Source organism: Coregonus lavaretus, assembly GCF_964263955.1.
Source record: "Coregonus lavaretus genome assembly, chromosome: 2".
NCBI lineage: Eukaryota > Metazoa > Chordata > Actinopteri > Salmoniformes > Salmonidae > Coregonus > Coregonus lavaretus.
This window is the reverse complement of record NC_139989.1, coordinates 83293457-83312564: the sequence shown is the minus strand read 5'-3', so window position 1 is coordinate 83312564 and position 19108 is coordinate 83293457. Positions and strand designations below refer to the sequence as shown.

General features: G+C 38.6%; 2 protein-coding genes and 1 pseudogene across 3 annotated transcripts in view; 1 reads left to right on the top strand and 2 right to left on the bottom strand.

The window, feature by feature from the left end:
- LOC311140907 (NACHT, LRR and PYD domains-containing protein 3-like) overlaps positions 1 to 19108 on the bottom strand; it is a 466410-nt gene that overhangs the window by 68752 nt on the left and 378550 nt on the right. The window lies entirely within an intron of this gene.
- Positions 1 to 19108, bottom strand: part of LOC311141405 (NLR family CARD domain-containing protein 3-like) — a 674300-nt gene that overhangs the window by 500277 nt on the left and 154915 nt on the right. The gene's annotated exons all lie outside the window — the stretch shown is intronic.
- Positions 6168 to 19108, top strand: part of LOC311142287 (NLR family CARD domain-containing protein 3-like) — a 13738-nt pseudogene continuing 797 nt past the window's right edge. Inside the window, exons 1-6 of the transcript in view lie at positions 6168 to 6205; positions 11425 to 11541; positions 15272 to 15356; positions 15486 to 15714; positions 15928 to 17719; positions 18010 to 18183. The product of the transcript in view is annotated as an NLR family CARD domain-containing protein 3-like (transcript). The remainder of the gene's footprint in view (positions 6206 to 11424; positions 11542 to 15271; positions 15357 to 15485; positions 15715 to 15927; positions 17720 to 18009; positions 18184 to 19108) is intronic.

Sequence of the window (19108 nt, the reverse complement as noted above, 5' to 3'; positions counted from 1 at the left end):
TGTAGACAGGGGATTGGACAGTAGAGGGAGCCACCCATATTTTGGGGAAGATTATATATACTGGGTTTAAACGAAGAAGAGGTTAGAGCGGCCATTGCGATTTGGGAAACGCTGCTCTCCGGGGGGATCATGACACCCGTAAACTTGCTGAAATCTTGTGATATGAATAAACCTTATGATCAAAGTTCAGTATGAGCGGACTCCTTTGTTACAGCAATAACTAGCGACTTTAACTCGACACTACAGCACCTTTAGTACATAGTGGGGTTGAGTTGCTTTGTTGAGCTCAGTTCATTGTTAAAGCACCTTTAGTACATAGTGGGGTTGAGTTGCTTTGTTGAGCTCAGTTCATTGTTAAAGCACCTTTAGTACATAGTGGGGTTGAGTTGCTTTGTTGAGCTCAGTTCATTGTTAGAGCGCTTGTTGTTTTCATACTTTCTCCTCTGTGCCAAAGAGATAAAGCTGTGATATCAGCGTTTAGGAAAAAAGCCAACATTTAAAAAACCTTTTAAAAGTGTATTTTGTTTTATTATAGTGTAGTGCCAACTCCTAGCTTGTCATTGTCAAGCCAAATATGACAATTCCATAAAGAGTTGTCAAGAAAGCAAGAACAGACTGGCCATCAGGCTAGTCAACTCCTTCAGACAAAGTTAATTCATAAACAACAACAGTTTTCTTGATGCAGGAAAATGGGGATATGTTTAGGAACCAACAAATTATAATTGTGTTAATGAACGAATGAGCATTACTGTTTTAAATCTTTGTGATACGCCAAATACAACTACTGTATTGACTACTAGGATTCTGAAATGTAAATGGTGTTTTGTCTCTGCTGTTCTTTTACTGTATAGCCTGGTTGTTGGAGTTATTAAATTATTTTAATAATACTAGTTACGTGTGTCTTGTACGTGTGCACTTTCCGTACAAAGACAATTTTGCAGCAAAAAAAAAACAAAGAAAATGTTTAGATAAATAAAAACCCTTGAAATAATAATTCATTCATTCACTCCAAACTGTCCTGAATGACACATCTGCAGTACTGATCCTGACCACAAGGGGGGGGGGGCTGTAATGCAGAGGAACTTTTGTGAGACAGTCGTGGTTCCATAAAGTGTGTGTGTGTGACATTCATACAGATGTGTGTGTGTGTGTGTTACACTCTAGACGTGACATTGTTTACGATGCTGACAGATGGATCTATAATGAGGTACAGAATACATATCTAGTTGAACCAACCACAGATGGATCTATAATGAGGTACAGAATACATATCTAGCTGAACCAACCACAGATGGATCTATAATGAGGTACAGAATACATATCTAGCTGAACCAACCACAGATGGATCTATAATGAGGTACAGCAAACATATCTAGCTGAACCAACCACAGATGGATCTATAATGAGGTACAGAATACATATCTAGTTGAACCAACCACAGATGGATCTATAATGAGGTACAAAATACATATCTAGTTTAACCAACCACAGATGGATCTATAATGAGGTACAGCATACATATCTAGCTGAACCAACCACAGATGGATCTATAATGAGGTACAGCATACATATCTAGCTGAACCAACCACAGATGGATCTATAATGAGGTACAGAATACATATCTAGTTGAACCAACCACAGATGGATCTATAATGAGGTACAGCATACATATCTAGCTGAACCAACCACAGATGGATCTATAATGAGGTACAGAATACATATCTAGCTGAACCAACCACAGATGGATCTATAATGAGGTACAGAATACATATCTAGCTGAACCAACCACAGATGGATCTATAATGAGGTACAGAATACATATCTAGCTGAACCAACCACATATGGATCTGTAATGAGGTACAGAATACATATCTAGCTGAACCAACCACAGATGGATCTATAATGAGGTACAGAATACATATCTAGTTGAACCAACCACAGATGGATCTATAATGAGGTACATAATACATATATAGCTGAACCAACCACAGATGGATCTATAATGAGATACAGAATACATATCTAGTTGAACCAACCACAGATGGATCTATAATGAGGTACAGAATAGATATCTAGCTGAACCAACCACAGATGGATCTATAATGAGGTACAGAATACATATCTAGTTGAACCAACCACAGATGGATCTATAATGAGGTTCAGAATACATATCTAGTTTAACCAACCACAGATGGATCTATAATGAGGTACAGCATACATATCTAGCTGAACCAACCACAGATGGATCTATAATGAGGTACAGCAAACATATCTATTTGAACCAACCACAGATGGATCTATAATGAGGTACAGAATACATATCTAGCTGAACCAACCACAGATGGATCTATAATGAGGTACAGAATACATATCTAGCTGACCCAACCACAGATGGATCTATAATGAGGTACAGAATACATATCTAGTTGAACCAACCACAGATGGATCTATAATGAGGTACAGAATACATATCTAGTTGAACCAACCACAGATGGATCTATAATGAGGTATATAATACATATCTAGCTGAACCAACCACAGATGGATCTATAATGAGGTACAGCAAACATATCTGGTTGAACCAACCATAGAACCAATGAAAGCTCTTGTGTGTCGATATCTTCACTAGTTGTTCCTGGCATCAAACCTGTAAACGATCAGGATCAATTGAACTTCAGATACCCACCTGGATCCCTTCTGCTGGAAACTAGGCAACAAGATACACACACAAACACTAAATATTTCAACAGAAATCAAGGGGTACATTTAAATGTGGTCATGGAAAAACAAGGTCTGAAAAGTGGTTTCTAAAAACAAAATAAAAAGTAAGGAACAAGTTGTTTTTATCACATTGAATATTAACTTTGTAGTAGAGTGGAGTTGCTTGTTAAAAATCATACAGATCACTATTCATCCAAACAACATCCAGTCCTTGCCACAGTGCTGCTGCTTGGAGCTAGGGTTGGGTTAGTGATAGAGTTGGGTTAGGGTTAGGGATAGAGTTGGGTTAGGGTTAGAGTTAGGGATAGGGTTGGGTTAGGGTTAGGGTTAGGGATTGAGTTGGGTTAGGGATTGGGTTGGGTTAGGGTTAGGGATAGAGTTGGGTTAGGGATTGAGTTGGGTTAGGGGGGTGGAGAGAGATCCTACCAGGGATTATTTATGTATGATGTTGGTAGAATGTATACATTGGGATAGTAGTAAGGATCCTACCAGGGATTATTTATGTATGATGTTGGTAGAATGTATACATTGGGATAGTAGTAAGGATCCTACAAGGGATTATGTATGTATGATGTTAGTAGAATGTATACATTGGGATAGTAGTAAGGATCCTACCAGGGATTATTTATGTATGATGTTGGTAGAATGTATACATTGGGATAGTAGTAAGGATCCTACCAGGGATTATTTATGTATGATGTTGGTAGAATGTATACATTGGGATACTAGTAAGGATCCTACCAGGGATTATTTATGTATGATGTTGGTAGAATGTATAAATTGGGATAGTAGTAATGATCCTTCCAGGGATTATTTATGTATGATGTTGGTAGAATGTATACATTGGGATAGTTGTAAGGATCCTACCAGGGATTATTTATGTATGATGTTGGTAGAATGTATACATTGGGATAGTAGTAAGGATCCTACCAGGGATTATTTATGTATGATGTTGGTAGAATGTATAAATTGGGATAGTAGTAAGGATCCTACCAGGGATTATTTATGTATGATGTTGGTAGAATGTATACATTGGGATAGTAGTAAGGATCCTAACAGGGATTATTTATGTATGATGTTGGTAGAATGTATACATTGGGATAGTAGTAAGGATCCTACCAGGGATTATTTATGTATGATGTTGGTAGAATGTATACATTGGGATAGTAGTAAGGATCCTACCAGGGATTATTTATGTATGACTTTGGTAGAATGTATCAATTGGGATAGTAGTAAGGATCCTACCAGGGATTATTTATGTATGATGTTGGTAGAATGTATACATTGGGATAGTAGTAAGGATCCTACCAGGGATTATTTATGTATGATGTTGGTAGAATGTATACATTGGGATAGTAGTAAGGATCCTACCAGGGATTATTTATGTATGACTTTGGTAGAAAGTATACATTGGAATAGTAGTAAGGATCCTACCAGGGATTATTTATGTATGATGTTGGTAGAATGTATACATTGGGATAGTAGTAAGGATCCTACCAGGGATTATTTATGTATGATGTTGGTAGAATGTATACATTGGGATAGTAGTAAGGATCCTACCAGGGATTATTTATGTATCATGTTGGTAGAATGTATACATTGGGATAGTAGTAAGAGGCCGGTGGGTAAATTACTAAGATTCAAGCCTCCCGTCAGTTAGGGAGATTTGTTTCTTTATTGTGTGTTTAGTTGTACCTTTACCTTCCTGTAGTTGGCCATTTGGAAGGATTCTGTATGTAGGAATGGTCTAATATCACTCCCATTGTTTTCTCCCAGGGGAGGTAATGAACGGGGGTGTCAATTTTGACCGCTACTTTTTTGAGAAAACAAGTATTGCTTGTTAAACAAAATCATTCTCTGAGCAAATGTATTAGTATAAAATCATTTAATTTACAATTTTTTTGAGCATACAATATAGCTCAGTATTTGAATTATTTATTTTATACAGTCATTTTTGCTCATCTTTATCAATGGTGTCAATAATTTGGGACCCCACTTTATGGTTCAAAGTTAGAGATATGTTGAAACTGGATCCCTCATAATGATTCTACATTTTATAGTATGCCATGGCCATTACTGGCCAAAGGTTAAACTACTGTTATGTTAATGATATACATGGTGTTGTGCCACTAGACTTTGACCAGATATTATTGCATCCAAAGATCAACTGTACCTAGAACACAGATACAGAGCCACTTGTCATCAGGAAGGTGCTCTCTCAGCACAACGGAAAATATCTCAGTGACTTGACATGTTCTGGTTGTGAATACAGGCTACAAGGTAAGAATCTTCCAAGGGATTATTGTAAAGTGTGTAGGGAAATTAAATATATGGTGTTATTATAGTATAGAGAATGACAGTAAAACACTCAGATCTAACAGTCCATTTCACCTGGGACAGGTACGTGACAGTTCAATCATACAAAATGGCGCTAACTGGGCGTTGGCAAGTCAGATTCAAAAAACATGTTATTCATAAATCGTATTATAGGATTCGTATATCGTGGTTATTTTACAATTTGTAAAAATGTTAATGTATCATAGTTCTAAATCATCTTTCAGAATATCAGAACATTTGTTGTTTTCTAAATTAGAATGAGCTCCTACTTCCTGTGTAATTTGGTATGAACCTGAACATACTTTTCTTAACATTGATATTATGAATTAAATTCAATAATACCATAGTAATAGCAGACCTGTTGAACAAAGCAACACACTAGAATGAGTGGAATTATTACAAGAGAAAGTGAGACATTATTATTATTATTATTATTATTATTATTATAAATATTATTTTATTATTATTATTGTTATTATTACTATTATTATTATTATTAATAGCTTCACTACATGGAGAAAAGGTGAAAAATATCAGTCATGATACATGTTCATGTGGTTGTATTAAATCTCCTGACCGTTTGGACGTATCTGGTAGTAAATACTCCTGAGTGGCGCAGTGGTCTAAGGCACTGCATCGCAGTGCTAACTGTGCCACTAGAGATCCTGGTTCGAATCCAGGCTCTGTCGCAGCCGGCTGCGACCGGGAGACTCATGGGCGGCGCACAATTGGCCCAGGGTAGGGGAGGGTATGGCCGGCAGGGATGTAGCTCAGTTGATAGAGCATGGCGTTTGCAACGCCAGGGTTGTGGGTTCGATTCCCACGGGGGGCCAGTATAAAAAAAAAATGTATTCACTAACTGTAAGTCGCTCTGGATAAGAGCGTCTGCTAAATGACGTAAATATTTTATTTCTAAGAGATAATGAATAAAATAGAACAATTGACCTTCAATAATTAGTTGTCACTGTGTTCACCACAACCAACATGTTGGATCTCTGTTTAGGGGTCAGTGGTCTAAAATGAGTCTCTCTGGGGAGAGAGAGGAGGGGGGCCCTGCCTCTAAAATGAATCTCTCTGGGGAGAGAGAGGAGGGGGTCCCTGCCTCTAAAATGAGTATCTCTGGAGGACATGACACCAAAGCTAAGAGGTGAGATGACAATGTAGTTTAAGAATTTATAAAGAGTTTATTTCTAAAACGTTATATCCACTATTTTTTCACGTTTGTTATTTTACATCAGAAATGATTGCTTATGTACCTTTATGTGTCTGTAAAATATTGTTGTTCTAAGATTTTAATTAATATATTTTTGTGTATGAATTTTTGTTTAGCTAAATGCTATATAGCTGGAATGAAATGTTTGTATCCTGTATATTTGGCTGTGATATGTGGATGTCTCATCAGCACACACACACACACACACACACACATACACACACACACACACACACACACACACACACACACACACACACACGCACACACCCCCACATCTTTACCAGCATACACACACATCTTTACCAGCATACGCACACATCTTTACCATCATACACACACGCATCTATAGAAGTTTTGCATGACACAATCATTGATCCTACTCTTAGTTATTGTCTAATATGATGTCATGCATAACCTTATTGTTTTTACTTATTCTGATCATTGTTACAAGCGGAATTTTGACAATATTACCGTCAAATCAACACACTCTTCACTCCTGTTTAAACCAAAAAAGGTTATATCGCTTGCTTTATATATGGAACCACTAAATGTTCTATATAGAGTCCCTTTTATAGGGTTCTTTAATCAGAACTCTACAGGTTCTTCTTCCCTGAACCAAAATGGCTCCATATAGAACCCTGCATGGTGCCATTTATTAATGATGTCTACTACTATTAAATAGGAATATTTGTTGCTAAGAATATAATTTATAGGACAATAGGTATGGTTGTAAAATCCCAATATTCATTTAAGATGATCCTTAGAAATAGCAGTGCTGGGGATTTGGAAAGCCATAGTCAGTCAATCAACAACAGAATAAAACTCTTACGAAAAATATTGATCTTTAATTTAGTCTGTGGATACTATGCGACTAGAAAGGTTCAAATGCATGTAAGACATCACAGCAAAGTTGAAAAAAATATGGCAGGTGGAAATCAAAAGAGGATGTTCTACGGAGATAGGTGGGCGGGGCAGAGAGTAGCAGAGGGGTGGGATTAAAAAAGATAATGATCGGTAATAGTCATTACTGTAAACACTATAGATGTCTGGGAAAAAATAATCTGCATTATTCTATAGTATTATCAAGACACCTGCTGTTAATTCTTAATTGGTTAGGACAGCTCATGAGGTGTCCTAAATATCTGCCGACTAGGTGGGACTAGAGGCTTCATGCATAGCTTTAATGTATACCCATAAGTGTAAAATGTCTTTATTCTCAGCACTTATACGACCAATGTTCTACTCTGAGACACTTTGTGGATATGGGCCCAGATCTCAAAATATTGTTATAAAAAAACTTTGAATGTTTGTTTTACATATAAAAATGAATATTACTAATGTAAGCCAGTGTAAAGACTGGGTTATGTATGCACTCACTAACTGTAAATTGCTCTGGATAAGAGCGTCTGCTAAGTGATTAAAATGTAAATGTAAATGTATTGTGTTGCTCTGCTCATGTCTGCGTTCTGGAACTGTCCGCGTCCACGTCCAGAACTGCCCGCGTCCCCGTACAGAACTGCCCGCGTCCCCGTACAGAACTGCCCGCGTCCACGTACGGTTTGGCGCCAAGCATATTGTCCAGTTACGCGCAGAGTGGGCTGAGGTGATGTTGGGGAATAACGACGGAGATTGTTACAGTGTTGAGACGCCGAGGTTTATTGTTCAATTAGCTATTTTGCGTAATGGTCAGTGACAGTATGAGTGTAGCCAGATCCTTTTCACTCGCTATCCTTGTTTCATCTTGTGTGGTTCACCGGATTCGTCATCATCCTCGAGGGACAGACGAATGACCTGCTAGCTAGCCAAGCTAGTCGGTACAGCTAGCTAAGCTAACTACTCTACCAGCAGCATCCTAGTTATCCTAGCTACCACTACATCAGCACCGGCTGCCTGCTTTTCTTGTGGACCGATGGAGCTCCTTGGTTGTTTCTTCCACCTGTTAAATCCCGTGGAGGGCTTCTCCCTCTCTCGTTGACGGATGTTGGTCTCTGTCCGGTTCTCCTCTCTTCACTAAATGGACGGTAACTTTAGTGTTTAACCCCTCTGTGTCCAAGGACTGAACTTTTTGAATATTATTTTCGGGGCAACTCAAGTTACATTTTTTAGAACGTTTATTTCTGATAAAATTAGTTCATTGCATCCGCCATGGAGCCCAGTTTCATAATATTAACTTCTGTCCCTGGTTATGAAGTAATTGCGAAAAAACAGGCCTTATGTTTGGCCATTTTTCACCCTACCAGCTCCTATTAGTTCTATTGAGCTCCGTGACACCGACTCGCCTTCAGAACGTTCTATTCCCAGCCCATTGTTCTGCGTCACAATGCCAGCTTCACTATTGTTATCAATGAGACCTGCCTGCGTTAACCTGTAGGTTTACCTCAGGTAACTTATTATTAACGAGGTTACTGCTACTTGGTGAGCGTTAACCCTGTAGGTTTACCTCAGGTAATTTATTATTAACAAGGTTACGGCTACTTGGTGAGCGCGCACAGTGTTCATCTGAGTACATGTTGAGGTGAGACACAGTTTTAGAGGCGTTGGCTGGCGGATAGCCATCAAACATTAAACATTTTCTGATCATGGTTAACCATATTTGTTTTAAGAAAAAAGTGTACAATCTAAACAAAACGCATGTCCCTGTCCTCTTTTTCAAGATGTGGCCGATTTAAACAGCCAGAAGACATTTTTTTATTAAGAAATAACCCTTTTTTTATGACTTGTTTCGAAATGTCTGCTGGGTAATTTGGTATGTATTGAAATCTTCGTTTGTAGGAATTGAATTGAGCAAATGCTGCGCAGGTTCACTGAGTTGCAAACCAAATGGATATAATGGGGTGGTCTAGCTCATTGATTTGTAGATCTGATGCAGTTGCTACCTCAGATTATGAGCCTAGCAGGTGGAGTGAATGAGGTATGTAGTACCCACAGACGGCCACAAGGAGGAGCAAGAGTGCCATAAACCCATACTGTTTTTTGCCATATAAACCCTAAACCTAACAATCAATCGAATGTATTTATAAAGCCCTTTTTACACCAGCAGATGTCACAAAGTGCTATACAGAAACTCTTACCCTACTTATAACCTATTTTTGCCATAACCCTAACCCCTAATTCTAGGGTAGGGTAGCCTAGAACACTTTTAGAAACTATTTTAGTAATAATATTATCTTAGTAAATACAATTATAGTATTAAATAGCGTTTTGATTATTTTGTTGTTATTTTATTATATGTATAATTGCAAAACAGAACACTTGATAAATAAGACACATTTGTTTTATTTTTCAAATGTGGTTTGAATTGGGTGACCTAGTAACCTCTGTGTGAAGGTCCAGCAATTGGCGTGGGGCAGGTTTGAGACTGATCTAATACACTTTATTTCTCAGCTGCCTCACCAATGTCTGTACGTGAATTAATAACTTTTAATTGCTAAATATTTCCAATAGATGGCAGCATAAGACCACGAAGCATCAGTTATAGGCTACAAGCAGCAATATGATTGACATAAAATAGCATTCAACCAAATACTACATGTCCCATGATTTTCTAAAATGGTCACTCATTACTTTAGTTAGCTATATGTCTCCTATTAGGCCTGTGATGCTTTTGGAAGAGCAACTAAATAGTGACTATAGCAGGTGTTGAACCCCTGGTAAATAATCACTAGTCAGATGCTCCAACCTCAACCCTAGTATACATGCATTTTAAAATATCTAATATATCGATTAAACAATCTCGGAATAGATAAGACAAGAGTGCGTCTTCCAGCCCACCAATAAATTACATCATGCAACCCTCCCGGTTAGCAAATGTACCTCAACATGCCCCTCGCTTGTGCTAGAAGACAGTGCTCGCTGCTGGTTGATGAATCTGACAATGAATGTACCAGGAAAATACGTTTTTCTCAACCAGAGGTGACTAAATTAATGTTCAGGCTTATTGATAATCGTTATAGTAATGAAGTATAATTTCAAAACATGAGCATAAAAACAGGCAATAATAAACATGAATCATCATTATATTATTTCACAGTAATCTGTTAAATGCTTTTTCAGTCGTTCCTCTTGCGTTAGCAGTGTGGAAAGGGACAGTAAAAAGCATGTGCAGGAGTTTTCCTGTGAGGGGGAGTGGTGGTGTATCCAGGGAGAAAACTAAACTAACCTTCTGAAATGTCATTCATGGTCTTAAGCTGCCATCTATTGGAATTATTTAGCAACTGCAGTAGTACTGAATAAAGTATATCCTTACTAAAGTAGTAATTAATTAATTGGTTAATTTTACCACTTACAACAATAAAATAACCATTTATACCATAACAAACAATGAAACTGACATAAACAAAAAACACCATACATTTAGTTAACTATATATATATAAAAAAAAAAACTATTTATTTAGATGGGTGACATTATCGGCCACAGTAGATAAAGAAGAGCTCTCCAGTAGGTGAACCAAAACATTCAAAGACCATTTTCTCAAAATTGAGGTTACAAGTTTATCATCTTTCAAAGCAGAATTACTTTCCCATTGTTCCTCAACTGTAGTGTATGATATCGCTGAGTCTCTACTTTTATCCAATGTAAAAAACACAATTTCAAATTTTGCTACATAAGTTCGAGCCGGTCGGTCACATTTGACTGTGTAAAACCTAGCAGTACTACTTATTTCTCTGAGAGTTAGGCAGATATATACTATTACTGTGTAAAACCTAGCAGTACTACTTATTTCTCTAAGAGTGAGGAAGTTATATATTATTACTGTGTAAAACCTAGCAGTACTACTTATTTCTCTGACAGTGAGGCAGATATATATTATTACTGTGTAAAACCTAGCAGTACTACTTATTTCTCTTGAGAGTGAGGCAGATATGTAGCATTTTGCAATAAAAACATGATTATTTGTCTCTCTGAAATGAAACCATCAAGTGATAGATTTTAAACAAATACATGTCTGTCATTGAACAACCCCATACCACGATTAGCTACTGAAAAACACACCAATCTCTTTCATAATTTCTTTAAACAATAAAAGCTAATTGACGAACATTTCTGAATATGGATATATAGTGTTTTATAATGGAACTCTTGTTATGTTTCCCCATCTGAGCTCAGAGTAGATGAGAGACGTAATGTTTGTCTCTGTTGTGTTGAAGTCCAATCAAGCAGGAGAGACCAGCCTCCCCTGGACCCAGCTGTGTGTCCATGAAGAGTGACCGGTCTATGGGTCTACCTATACTATTCAGAGAGGGAGACTTTTCTACTGAACAAAGGTAAGAAGAACTCATGGGTCATGGTCAGTGAGTTAAACAACACTGTCTCTAGTCATTTCTCCTCTCCCATTTTCCCATTTATTTTTGTTGTTTTCATAATCCATAGGCTAATCCTTTTTTCCATTTTCATTGTCCTAAAACAATATTAAACTAACACAACATTCCCTCCATGTGTGTGTGTGTATGTGTGTGTTTGTGTGTGTGTGTGTGTGTGTGTGTCAGTGAGTGTGTGTGCACTCCCTGGATGAGAAGATGTAATCTCTATCCTGATTGCCTAGTCACTTTTACCCCTACCTACATGTACATATTACCTCAACTACCTGGTACCCCTGCACGTTGACTCAGTACTGGTACTCCTTGTATATAGTCTAGTTATTACCTCAACTACCTGGTACCCCTGCACATTGACTCAGTACTGGTACTCCTTGTATATAGTCTAGTTATTACCTCAACTACCTGGTACCCCTGCACATTGACTCAGTACTGGTACTTCTTGTATATAGTCTAGTTATTACCTCAACTACCTGGTACCCCTGCACATTGACTCAGTACTGGTACTCCTTGTATATAGTCTAGTTATTACCTCAACTACCTGGTACCCTGCACATTGACTCAGTACTGGTACTCCTTGTATATAGACTAGTTGTTACCTCAACTACCTGGTACCCCTGCACATTGACTCAGTACTGGTACTTATTGTATATAGTCTAGTTATTACCTCAACTACCTGGTACCCCTGCACATTGACTCAGTACTGGTACTCCTTGTATATAGTCTAGTTATTACCTCAACTACCTGGTACCCTGCACATTGACTCAGTACTGGTACTCCTTGTATATAGTCTAGTTATTACCTCAACTACCTGGTACCCCTGCACATTGACTCAGTACCGGTACTCCTTATAGCCTCATTATTGTTATTTTATTATGTTACTATTTCCTTTTTGTATTTAGCTAATTTTTGTGACTTTTTAACTCTGCATTGTTGGGAAAGGGCTCGTAAGTAAGCATTTCACAGTAAAGTTTACCACTGTTGTATTCGGCGCATGTGAGAAATACAATTTGAATTGATTTGAAGCTCATGCGCAGAAATACGTCATTGGGTCTAATGGTCGTCTTGTGCCGAACTGCACATGTGCAGGCCGTCAAATCAAAGGCACTCCTTCGATATAAAGTTGTTTATGACTAACATGAAAATGTGTCAGTATGATAAACTACTTAAGACAGAACATTTTCAAAATTAACAACTAAGGAAGTCATTTTTACCTCTCATTGACTTCTCAAACCCCAAACCCTGGCTTGGTCTGCTTCATATGTATTCCCAGATTTTTTTTTTTTACATCAGCAGTTGTCACAAAGTGCTTATATAGAAACCCAGTCTAAAACCCCAAAGAGCAAAGCAATGCAGATGTAGAAGCACGGTGGCTATGAAAAACTCATTAGAAAGGCAGGAACCTAGGAAGAAACCTAGAGAGGAACCAGGCTCTGAGGGGTGGCCAGTCCTCTTCTGGCTGTGCTGGGGGGGAGATTATAAGAGGATATGGCCATTAAGTTCAGATGGTTTTTCAAGATTTTAAAATGTTCATAGATTTTTTTTAACCTTTATTTAACTAGGCAAGTCAGTTAAGAACAAATTCTTATTTACAATGACGGCCTACACCGGTCAAACCCGGACGACGCTGGGCCAATTGTGCGCCACCCTATGGGACTCCCAATCATGGCCGGTTGTGATACAGCCTGGAATCGAACCAGGGGGTCTGTAGTGACGCCTCAAGCACTGAGATGCAGTGCCTTAGACCGCTGCGCCACTCGGGAGCCATAGCTGACTAGCAGGGTCAAATAATAATCACTGTGGTTATAGAGGGTGCAACACGTTAGCATCTCAGGAGTAAATGTCAGTTGGCTTTTCATAGCTGAGCATTCAGAGGTCGAGACAGCAGGTGTGGTAGAGAGGGAGAGAGAGAGAGGGTAGAAACAGCAGGTTCGGGACAAGGTCGCACGTCCGGTGAACAGGTCAGAGTTCCAGATCCGCAGGCAGACCAGTAGAAACTGGATCAGCAGCATGACAAGGTATCACGTCCGGAGGAGCATGTATCGATACTGATAGGATCGAAAGAAAGGGAGCACTGGTCTCTGATCAGCTTTCTCCATTAAAATCTTTCCTTATAATTATAATTAGTTCACAATACTGACCATGGATCAGCTCCTAGAGAGATATTAGCACCTACAGCTGCAAATATTGAGGTAGTTTATTCTAATGCTTACCCAATAAAAATTCACCTAATCACAGATTTGGTGGCACATCATTGCGCACATGTTAGGCTACACATCATGAAATATATTGAGGCAAGTTACAGTTTAGCCTATAAGTAGAAAAATAGAACTCAATTGATTGAACAGGAAATGTATTTCAATATGATTGAAATAGGCCTATAGCCTTTTTTAATGCAGTCATCTCGGTTTTCATTTGAAGCATCATTTTATAAATCGCTTGTTTGTATCAATTGCAAAGACATTTGGAACTTTGTATTAGTAGTCAACTTTGTTCTGAAATTATTGGCATCACAGAGAAACGGATAAACCATGTGATTCTATGTTTAGCGGAGATCTTCTGTGTTTAAAGTGACGCAGGAGGACAAAAAAAGTTTCTAATGATTCACAACTCACTTAGTCTTTCTACGAGTGGTCTGAGGCAGGCGTTAGAGTATGAGCGTTTTCAAGTGCAACGTCAATAACAGCTCAGAGATTTAACAATGTTCCCACGAATGTTCTATCAATAAACTTAGCCTTAATATGCTTTTATGAGACTGGGCCCTGTATAAGAACATCTGCTAAATGACTAAAATGTAAATGTTTTACGTAAAGATCTCATATTACTGTATTGAATTTTGTACATTAGTACAGATGTTTGTTAAAAATGTAGTTATTTGTTACATTTGACTGTGTAAAACATAGCTGTACTACTTGTTTCTCTGAGAATGAGACAGATATATATTATTACATTTGGCAAAGAAAACTGCATTATTTGTCTGTCTGAAAAAAACCATCAAGTGATTTTAAACAAACACATGTCTGTCATTGAACAATAGCATGCCATTATTAGCTAGTGAGAAAACACAACCATTTATTTGATAATTTCTTTAAACAATAGAAGCTAATTTACGAACATTTCTGAAAATGGATATATAGCGTTTTGGAATTAAACTCTTCTCATGTTTCCCCATCTGAGCTCAGAGTAGATGAGAGATGTAATGTTTGTCTCTGTTGTGTTGAAGTCCAATCAAGCAGGAAAGACCAGCCTCCCCTGTACCCAGCTGTGTGTCCATGAAGAGTGACCAGTCTATGGGTCATCCTATATTGTTCAAGTCTATGATGGGTCATCCTATATTCTTCAGAGATGGAGACTTTTCTACTGAACAAAGGTAAGAAGAACTCATGGGTCACGGTCAGTGAGTTAAATAACACTGTCTCTAGTCATTTCTCCTCTCCCATTTTCCCATTTCTTTTTGTTGTTTTCATAATCCATAGGCTAAACCTTTTTTCCATTTTGTGTGTGTGTGTGAGTGTGTGTGTGTGTGTGTGTGTGTGTGTGTGTGTGTGTGTGTGTGTGTGTGTGTGTGTGTGTGTGTGTGTGTGTGTGTGTGTGTGTGTATGTGTGTGTGTGTGTGTGTGTGTGTGTGTGTGTGTGCACTCCCTGGATGAGGAGATGTAATCTCATGTTTTGTCCACAGAAACCAACAGGAGAGATCAAAATCAGAGATTCTCAGTGGTCAGTCTTCCCAGAGTCATCAAACAGACCTGGCCTCCATATTCAGTGTATGTGGTCCTGTTATGTACATTTGTTTTTGTTTACCTCAAGTAAAGTTGATCTGTCAATCATTCATTAATGTGTTATTGAGAAAGCATTTAGTCTCTTGCTAAACTTATTTACTTGATTTATTTCAGTTGCTTGAAGAGAATATTATGACATTTGTGAAGAACGAGCTGAAGATGTTCAAGAGGATTCTTAGTCCAGAACTCCCAGAAGGCTTTGAGAGTCAGAAGCAGGATAAGGAAGTGGTGGACGCTGAAGATGAGAAGCAGGAGAGCAGTGCCAGAGAGGGGGCTCTGAAGATCACACTGCACGTCCTGAGGAAAATGAACCAGAAGGAGCTTGCTGACACACTGGAGAAAAGTAAGAGCTGTCTGCCTCATGTTGAATGCTGTTTTAGAACATTTAAAAGCTGTAGCTAAAGTACAGCTAAAGTAGCTGTGTAACTCAATGATATTGTAGCAGCCTTAACACAACACCTAGTGACCTCATCAAACTTTAAAACACAGTCCCACAATACCGTAGCCATTAAAACAGACGTAATATTAATATCCTCTGTGTTATTTCTTCATTCAGATGAGCTTGCTGTGATTTGCCAACGTGAACTCAAATCTAATCTAAAGAAGAAGTTTCAATGTGTATTTGAGGGGATCGCTAAACAAGGAAACCCAACACTTCTCAATAAGATCTACACAGAGCTCTACATCACAGAGGGTGGAACAGGAGAGGTCAATAATGAACATGAGCTGAGACAGATTGAGACAACAACCAGGAAACAAGCAAGACCAGAGACTGCAATCAAATGTAACGACATCTTCAAACCCTTAACTGGACAAGACAAACTTATCAGAACTGTGCTGACAAAGGGAGTCGCTGGCATTGGAAAAACAGTCTCTGTGCAGAAGTTCATTCTGGACTGGGCTGAAGGAAAAGCAAATCAGGATGTCCAATTTGTATTTTCATTCCCTTTTCGGGAGCTGAATTTGATGAAAAAGGAAAAACACACTTTCATTGAACTTCTCAATCACTTCTCAAAGGAAACCAAAGAATCAAGAATCTCCAACTACGACAAGTACAAAGTTCTGTTAATCTTTGATGGTCTGGATGAGTGCCGACTGCCCCTAGACTTCCAGAAGAACAAGATCTGTTGTGACGTCACAAAGTCAACCTCAGTGGATGTTCTGCTGACAAATCTCATCAATGGAAATCTGCTTCCCTCTGCTCTCCTCTGGATAACTACCCGACCTGCAGCAGCCAATCAGATCCCTTCAGGGTGTGTTGACCAGGTGACAGAGGTACGAGGGTTCAATGACCCACAGAAGGAGGAGTACTTCAGGAAGAGATTCAGTGATGAGGACCTGGCCAGTAGACTCATCTCACACATAAAGACATCAAGGAGCCTCCACATCATGTGCCACATTCCAGTCTTCTGTTGGATTTCTGCAATCGTCCTTGAACACATGCTGAAACATACGAGAGAAGAGATGCCCAAGACTCTGACTTAGATGTACTCACACCTTGTGGTGTTTCATACCAAACAGAAGAATGAAAAGTATCTTGGGAAAGAAGAGACAGGTCCACACTGGAATAAAGAGAGCATTCTGTCACTGGGAAAACTGGCTTTTCAACAGCTTATGAAGGGCAATCTGATTTTCTATGAAGAAGACCTGAAAAGGGCTGGCATTGATGTCAATGAAGCCTCAGTGTACTCAGGATTGTGCACGCAGATCTTTAAAGAGGAATGTGGGCTGTACCAGGTCAAGGTGTACTGCTTCGTGCATCTGAGCATTCAGGAGTTTCTGGCTGCTGTATATGTGTTCCTCTCATTCATCAACAACAATGAGAATCTAATGGATGAACCGCAATCAAAGGCCAGCAACTTTTCTGTGAGGATCAGACACAAGCGTAAAGTTAACTTCTACAAGAATGCTGTGGATAAAGCCTTACAAAGTGAGACAGGAAACCTGGACCTGTTCCTCCGCTTCCTTCTGGGCCTCTCACTGGAGTCCAATCAGAAGCACTTACGAGGTCTACTGACAAAGACAAGAAGCAGCTCACAGAGCCATGAAGAAACAGTCAAGTACATCAAGGAGAAGATCAGGGAGAATCCCTCTCCAGAGAGGTGCATCAATCTGTTCCACTGTCTGAATGAACTGAATGACCATTCTCTAGTGGAGGAGATCCAAAGCTACCTGAGCTCAGGAAGTCTGTCAAAAGCCAAACTGTCACCTGCACAGTGGTCAGCTCTGGTCTTTGTGTTGCTGACTTCAGAAAAGGAGCTGGATGTGTTTGACCTGAAGAAATACTCCAGATCAGAGGAAGGTCTTCTGAGGCTGCTGCCAGTGGTCAAAGCCTCCAGAGCTGCTCTGTGAGTACATAAAATGACATTTAAGTACTAATCATCAGGAAGAAATATTCAGTTTAGAGAAATATATGTATTATAATATGTATATAATATATAATATTAAATAGAAAAACTTACTGAATCAGTGCATTGGTGTTCACATTAGTATAACAATATGACCATGCAATTCTAGGAGACGGAAGATGAATCTATATGTTGTTTGAGAGAATAAACCAAATGCATCTGCCATTGTCCTTCTACACTACTGGTGTTAAATTAACTGTGTTTGTGAAATCATGATGATCTCTTTGCAGGCTGTCAGGCTGTGGAGTCACAGAGGAAGGCTGTGCTTCTCTGGTCTCAGCTCTGAAGTCAAACCCCTCACACCTGAGAAAGCTGGACCTGAGTAACAATGACCTGAAGGATTCAGGAGTGAAGCTGCTCTCTGCTGGACTGGGGAATCCCCACTGTAAACTGGAGACTCTGAGGTCATTATTCCTGTAGTTGGTCAACAAGTGATAACTGTTCACCAGATCCACATGTGTTTACCAGGCACACATAGTCCACACCATATGTGTTTGGACAGTGAAGCTTACAGTTTTACATTTGGTGCTATGCTCCAGCAATTTGGATTTGAGATAGAATGTTTCATATTAGGTGACAGTATATAATGTCACCTTTTATTTGAGAGTATTTTCATACATATCTGAGTTACTGTTTAGATATGAAAGCACTTTATGTATCTAGTTCTCCCATTTTGAAAAAGTCTTAATAATTTGGACATATTCACTTATATTGTATTAAAGTAGTCATAAGTTTAGTATTTGGTCCAATATTCCTTACCTGCAGTGATTACATCAAGCTAGTGATTCTACAAACTTGTTGAATACATTTGCAGTTTGTCTTGGTTGTGTTTTGGATGATGTTTTTCCCAATAGAAACTGAATGGTGAATAATGTCCTGTCATTTTGGAGTCACTTCACTTGTATTGTCAGTAAGAATAGAAGATGTTTCTGAACACTTCTACATTCATGTGGATGCTACCATGATTATGAATAATGATTCAGGAATTATGAATGATGATGAATGAGAAAGTTACAGAGGAACAAGGATCATACCCCCTCTGTTATTGGTAATGGTGAGAGGTTTGCATGTTTGTAATGTTTAGAAACATGTTATCTACTCACTTAGACAGAAAATTACTCCAGTCATCATCCACCATTCAGTTACTATTGGACAAAACATAACCCAAAACACAACCAAAACAAACTGCAAATGCAACCAACGAGTTTGGGACCAAATACTCAACTTTTGACTACTTTAATACACTATGAGTGAATTTATCAAAATACTTATGACTTCTTCAAAAGTGGGGGACTAGATACATAAAGTGCTTTCATTTCTAAACGGTGA